This window comes from Anolis carolinensis, chromosome 1, assembly GCF_035594765.1.
Source record: "Anolis carolinensis isolate JA03-04 chromosome 1, rAnoCar3.1.pri, whole genome shotgun sequence".
In the NCBI taxonomy this organism is placed as follows: domain Eukaryota; kingdom Metazoa; phylum Chordata; class Lepidosauria; order Squamata; family Dactyloidae; genus Anolis; species Anolis carolinensis.
In genome coordinates this window covers 357,812,893-357,820,034 of record NC_085841.1, presented here as the reverse complement: position 1 = coordinate 357,820,034, position 7,142 = coordinate 357,812,893, and positions in this window count along the sequence as shown.

Genomic DNA, 7,142 nt, shown 5'->3' with positions numbered 1-7,142 from the left:
GCTCCCCCAATTCAAACCTGTGGCCTTTCGGTCCAGAAGTTCAGCAGCTCAGCGCTTTAACACGCTGAGCCATCAGGGGATATTATTTCCTAAAGGTTGTGAATATACAATATTTCTGATTGGTTTTTTTTGTTTGTTGGAGGCAAGTATGAATGCTGCAATTAGGAAAAATGATTAGGATGTAATGGCCTTGCAGCTTTAAAGCCTGGCTGTTTCCTCCCTGAGTGAATTTTTTGTTAGGAGGTGTTAGCTGGCCCTGATTGTTTCCTGTCTGGAATTCTCTTGTTTTCAGAGTGGTGTTGTTTGCGATATTTTACGTGCTTCTACTGTCTGTGGCCCTGAGAAAACAGAGGATTTTCCAGACTTTGATGATGGGAATACTTTGTTGGGAGGTGTTAGCTGGCCCTGATTGTTTCCTGTCTGGAATTCCCTTGTTTTCAGAGTGGTGTTGTTTGCGATATTTTATGTGCTTCTACTGTCTGTGGCCCTGAGAAAACAGAGGATTTTCCAGACTTTGATGATGGGAATACTTTGTTGGGAGGTGTTAGCTGGCCCTGATTGTTTCCTGTCTGGAATTCCCTTGTTTTCAGAGTGGTGTTGTTTGCGATATTTTATGTGCTTCTACTGTCTGTGGCCCTGAGAAAACAGAGGATTTTCCAGACTTTGATGATGGGAATACTTTGTTGGGAGGTGTTAGCTGGCCCTGATTGTTTCCTGTCTGGAATTCCCTTGTTTTCAGAGTGGTGTTGTTTGCGATATTTTATGTGCTTCTACTGTCTGTGGCCCTGAGAAAACAGGATTTGCCAGACTTTGATGATGGGAATACTTTGTTGGGAGGTGTTAGCTGGCCCCGATTGTTTCCTGTGTGGAATTCCCCTGTTTATTTACTGTCCTGGTTTTAGAGATTATATTGTTCTGCATTATTCTATCCCAGTAATTATTTCATATTAAAAAAGAATCTCACTTATCCAACATTCGCTTATACAATGTTCTGGATTATCCAACGCAGTCTGCCTTTTCATAATGTTTTTGTAGTCAGTGTTTTAAATTCATTGTGATATTTTAGTGGTAAATTTGTAAATACAGTACAGTAGAGTCTCACTTATCCAACATAAACGGGCCGGCAGAACATTGGATAAGCGAATATGTTGGATAATAAGGAGGGATTAAGGATAACCCTATTAAACATCAAATTAAGTTATGATTTTACAAATTAAGCACCAAAACATCATGTTAGACAACAAATTTGTCAGAAAAAGTAGTTCAGTATACAGTAATGCTATATAGTAATTACTGTATTTATGAATTTAGCACCAAAATATCACGATATATTGAAAGCATTGACTACAAAAATGTGTTGGATAATCCAGAACGTTGGATAAGCGAGTGTTGGATAAGTGAGACTCTACTGTAAATACTACATAGCATTACTGCGCATGGAACTACTTTTTCTGTCAAATTTGTTGTATAACATGATGTTTTGGTGCTTAATTTGTATAACGATTACCTAATTTGATGTTTAATTGGCTTTTCCTGAATCCCTTCTTATTATCCAACATATTCACTTATCCTGCCGGCCTGTTTACGTTGGATAAGTGAGACTCTACTGTATATTGATAATCTTAAATTATCTGCTTAGAACTGGATTATATGAGGCCCCTTCTTCACAGCTGTATAAAATGCACACGGAAGTGGATTATATGGCAGTGGATTATATGGCAGTGTGGAGTCAAGATAATCCAGTGCCAAGCAGATAATATAAGATTATAAATGGGTTATATAGCTGTGTGGAAGGGCCTTGAGTTTACACTGCCATATAATCCAGTGCAAATTAGATAATCTGTGGAAGAAGCCTAAGTGAGGCCTAAATCTGCCTGTCCCCTAACTGAAACCTGGCTGTCCCTTGGTTGCTAGGCAACCGAGTGGGCGGAGATTAGCCCTCTAAACTGGCAGCAATTGGATAAAAAAAATTATTGCTCTCCCTCTAATTAGGACTTTATTTTTCTTTTCTTTTTGTTGTATCAACCTTGAGGCGTGGATGATGGGTTGTGTTGTCAAATTTTGAGGTTGGGGGGCCTGTTTTGTGAATTGCCGTGATGCCATCACTCTTTTATATATATAGATTGTATAAACATCCACACCCAGCATTACAATGCTGATTCACCTTCCTTTGTTTTTGTTGGAAGATTACACAAATAGAGATTTTCTGTTTATTTTTCATTTTCCTACTGACATGTAAATATTGTATCTATAGCTAAGAATAGGCAAGCGGTGCTGTTTTTCAGTCTTGCTTTGATTTACAGCAGAGAAGCTCTCTCAGAGTGTGTCTACACTGTAGAATTAACACAGTTTGACGCAACTTTAACTGACATGGCTCAATGCTATGGAATTCTGGGAGTTGTAATTTGGTGAGGTTCTCTAACATTATTTAACACTAAAGATCTTGTAAAAACTACAACTCCCATGATTCCATAGCATTGAGCATTGGTATTTAGAGTGATGTCAAACTGCATTCATCTTTCAGTGTAGATGCAGCCTCAGACTGCTGCAACAAACACTGTAATGGAGAGCCAGGTTGGATCTACACTGATGTATAACCCAGGGCCCTTCCACACAGCCATATAACCCAGATTATCAAGGCAGAAAATTCCACAATATCTGCTTTGAACTGGGTTATCTGAGTCCACACTGCCATATATTCCAGTTTAAAATAGATAATGTAGGATTTTATGTGGAAGGGACCCCGGTTATTAATCCAGATTATCTGATTTGAACTGGGTTATAGGTGTCTATACTGCCATATAATCCAGTTCAAATAAGATAATCTGGATCCAGAATCTGGATTATACGGCAGTGTAGATGGGCCCCCAGTGACATGTAGCTTTGAACTAGGATTCTGAACATATTGAACATATCTTGCCAATAAATCTTGCCAACTTTTGAACATATCTTGCCAATAAATCCCTGTGATAAACTGGCTTTCGGGTTGCTATAGATTGGAAATGACTTGAAGGCACCGCTTTTTACTAAGGTCTTTAGAGTCTTAATGGGCAAACTTCGGCCCTCCAGATGTTTTGGACTCCAATTCCCACAATTTCTAACAGCCTACTTGCTGCTTCCACACAGCTGAATAAAATCGCACATTATCTGCCTTGAACTGGGATATATGGCAGTGTGGACTCCGATATTCCAGTTCAAAGCAGATATTGTGGGTTATTTCACCTTGATATTCTGGGTTATATGGCTGTGTGGAAGGGCCCTTAGAGGCCTGGAAATGATGCATTTCCAAAGCCTAAACAGAATAAGGCTCCTTCTACACTGCTACATAAAATCCAGATTATCTACTCTGAACTGGATTATATGGCAGTGTAGATCCAGCCTTAGGCTGCCCTGTTTGTTTTAGGGAACATGGTTTACTGGTTAGCTTTTGCGCCCTCTACTGACTCACCTGAAGGCGATCACAAAAGTCCAAGGTGAGTACATTTCTTGAAATGCTATACTCACATCTGGAGGCCATTCTTAGGACATTTTACAGCTGAGCTGAACACAGGAAAGGCAACAACCAACATGTGGGTTGAGGAGCATGGAAGGAATGCAAGCACTACATGTCTTCTTCCAAATACAACTAGAAGTTAAAATCCATTGCATCCTGTCTCCTATTTTCACATACACTCAGCATGCCATTACAGTTTCCTATGGCAAAAGAGACAGAAGGCAGGCAAGAAAAAGAGGAATAAGGCAAGCTACCTCTTGTTGCCTAGTCTTTGACAGAGTTTCAGAAAAGTACATTTTGGACTATAGTGAGACAAAATGAAATGTGCACGCAGAAGATGAGTGACACCTAGCCTGAAAACAGTCCATGCAAGAGGTGTCTAGGTATCTTAGGCTCCTTCTACACTGACATATAATCAAGTTCAAAGCAGATAATCTGGATTTTATATGGCGGTGTAGAAGGGGCCTTAGGAGACCACAAGCAGAACATGCGTTAACTGTATGATGTGGCAGTTTAAAAAGCCAATGTGAATCTAAGGTGAACCAATAGGAGTAATGTCTATACTGATGTAAGTACAGTAGAGTCTCACTTATCCAACACTCGCTTATCCAATGATCTGAATTATCCAAGCCATTTTTGTAGTCAATGTTTTCAATACATCGTGATATTTTGGTGCTAAATTCGTAAATACAGTAATTACTACATAGCATTACTGCGTATTGAACTACTTTTTCTGTCAAATTTGTTGTTAAACATGATGTTTTGGTGCTTAATTTGTAATATCATAACTCAATTTGATGTGTAATAGGCTTTTCCTTAATCCCTCATTATCCAACATATTTGCTTATCCAACATTCTGCCAGTCTGTTTATGTTGGATAAGTGAGACTGTACTGTAATAGTGCAACTCTCTTCTGCTTTGGCCAGACCTTACCTGGAATAATCCTGTATCCAGTTCTGGGCACCACAATTCAAGAAGGATATTGACAAGCTGGAACATGTCCAGAGAAGGGTGATTAAAACGGTCAAAGATTGTAATTGTAGTTCAACGTATCACTGGGAAATCCTGTTCCAACCACCATAATATACCGGTTCTCTGGTCGTGAGGATTGCCAGACCACAGGGCCAAGCCTAAGTCTATGCTCAATAAGCAAAGGTATCAAACATCCCTTATGGGGACTTGGGCACATGAGTTGAAGGTAGATCTAGACTGGCTTCAAGGATAGATAGCTTCACAGCAGGTGGCAGGTGTCTTCATGGTGGGGGATAGGATGACCAGTTGATCCTTCGGGATCCAGCAGTGAGCAGCATTAGTAGTCTTATCAATCAACAGTAGAGTTAATCGATGCCGGGACCTTGGACCAATGTGTTGGGCCAATGCCATTACAACTGTAACCAATAAAGTTGTGGTCTTTGCTATTCCAATTGTTGTTGAACCATAGCACCCCCCCCCCCTTTCCAAGGATATTTTTTTGTGGAGCAACTTGAGAAACTGCAAGTCGTCGTCTGCAAGGACATTGCCCAGGAGACGCCTGGATATTTTGATGTTTCTACCATCCTTGTAGGAGGCTTCTCTCACGTCCCTGCATGGAGCTGGAGCTGATAGAGGGAGCTCATCTTCACTCTCCCCGGGTTGGATTTGAACTGGCAACCTTCAGGTCAGCAATCCAATCTTCAGGTTAGCAGCCTTTCTGGCACAAAGGCTTAATCCACTGTGCCACCAGAGGCTCCCAAGGATTTATAAACCACAAAGAGACTCCAAGTAATATATAATTTTTTTCTTTAGTTTTTTAAAACATTTATTGGGGCTCCAAAGTTGCAAAATGCCAAGGCCGCTAGCTATAGGTTCTGGGAAGGACCTAGCAGTAGTTGTACCCTAAAAACTATGTCAAATTTAACCTTTTAATAAAATGTATCAACTTGATGATTGATGTGTAACTTGTATCATTTTTGTATTGTGTCAATTCTTAAATGTATAAATGTATGTATCAAAATGTATCTTGAAGGCCCTCCGTTTGCATCATCCCTTGGAAAAAGGAGATCATGGCCAGGGTCCCTCCAGCTATTTCCCAGGCCAGATAAATATCAAAATAATAACTAAACACAGCTGTCTATTCTAAACAATATCTGAAAAATATGCACCACGATAAAGGTTCAAAGCATAGAACACAATATGTATATTAGAGCATCATATACATAATAATGTTAACAATAATACAAATAATAATACAACTGATGACCAAATTCAGTCAGATGTAGTGGCACACAGTCGTAACTTACAGAGTATAAAGATGTATACACTGCAATCATCCAGATTTAAATGCTACACAGCAGTTTTCAGTATAGAACATATATCAACAAGACTCCAACTAAAATTTGTTAGCGACACAGTATGTGTACATTCAGTCTCTCCAAAATGGTATGTTATATGCTGTGAAACTAAATATATCAGTATACAAATCAATTGGCTCAAACCTGGCTTGGAGTCAAAACAAATCAAAGTCTCTGTAGTCTTGAAGCAGTTCTATAGGACTCCTCAGGTTGTAAATGCAGTCAATTAGCAGTAGCTTCAGTTTGTTGACAATAAATTCAATTTTTCAGAGATAAGCTTCCAAATAGGGGAACAGATGTTGCAGTCGTTTACAGTTCCCAGCCAGGAAGCCCAGTCAAATAGATGTTATTTTAGAGTGGCTGGCTGTGAGCTGAAGTAAGCCGTTTACTTACTTCTCTTTACTTGCCTCTCTTCTCAGCCAATCAAGAAAGGGAGTGGGAAAAGTCTGAATAGTTGTCAGAACTGTATAAAATATCATGTATTTTTCTATGAATTTATGCGTATTGCTTGTGCTTGCATCCTGTTTGGCCAAATCGTAATAAACCTCTGTAGCTTTGCCTTCAAGTCGGAGTGCCTATATTTTTTCCTGGCTGATCTGGTTTAGAGAAGGTTCACTGGGCACAGACCTCTCTATCTGCGGTTCTAACTGAAATCACTGGACAATCATAATTCCTAATATTGGTTTCTGTGTATTCATGTGTTTGAAAACATATTTGAGAATGGTGTGGTTTTAAGCATTAATTTTGCCTTTGTTACAATACAGGATGATTTGTGGATTGGAATTATATAATGTGTTAATTTGGCAATAGAGCAATCTTGCCCTGCTGATGCAGTTCCCAAAAAGGAAAATATGCTCCTCCTCTCCATCTGAGAGTGGGGTTAAATGACAACTTGTAAACATCCATGTCTAGCATTTAACACAAAATGCTTCTTGACATTACCAGAAGCTGTCCCTAGGTCTCACGTTATGACTCAGAAACTATAGGTCCTGGGATAATCCTGGACTAGCAATCCTTTTGGTTGTATATTTCACTCTATGGCTGGGCTATAAAATGCTTTAATGTTTTTAAAGGACATGATAATTTGTTTGTACACATTATTGTTTCAAGGTTTTTTTCTTCATGACTCCTTTATTTGTGCAGTCCATTTCCCAAGACACTGGAAGTGGTTCACATACAGAAATACATGAAATAATTACAAAACTAATGCCTCTTAGTTCAGTTGCAATTCATTCCAAACACTGCAGAAGTTAAAATAAAAACAATATGAACAAGTAGGTATTGATTTTAACACAGGAAGATTAAAACAGAGATGATTG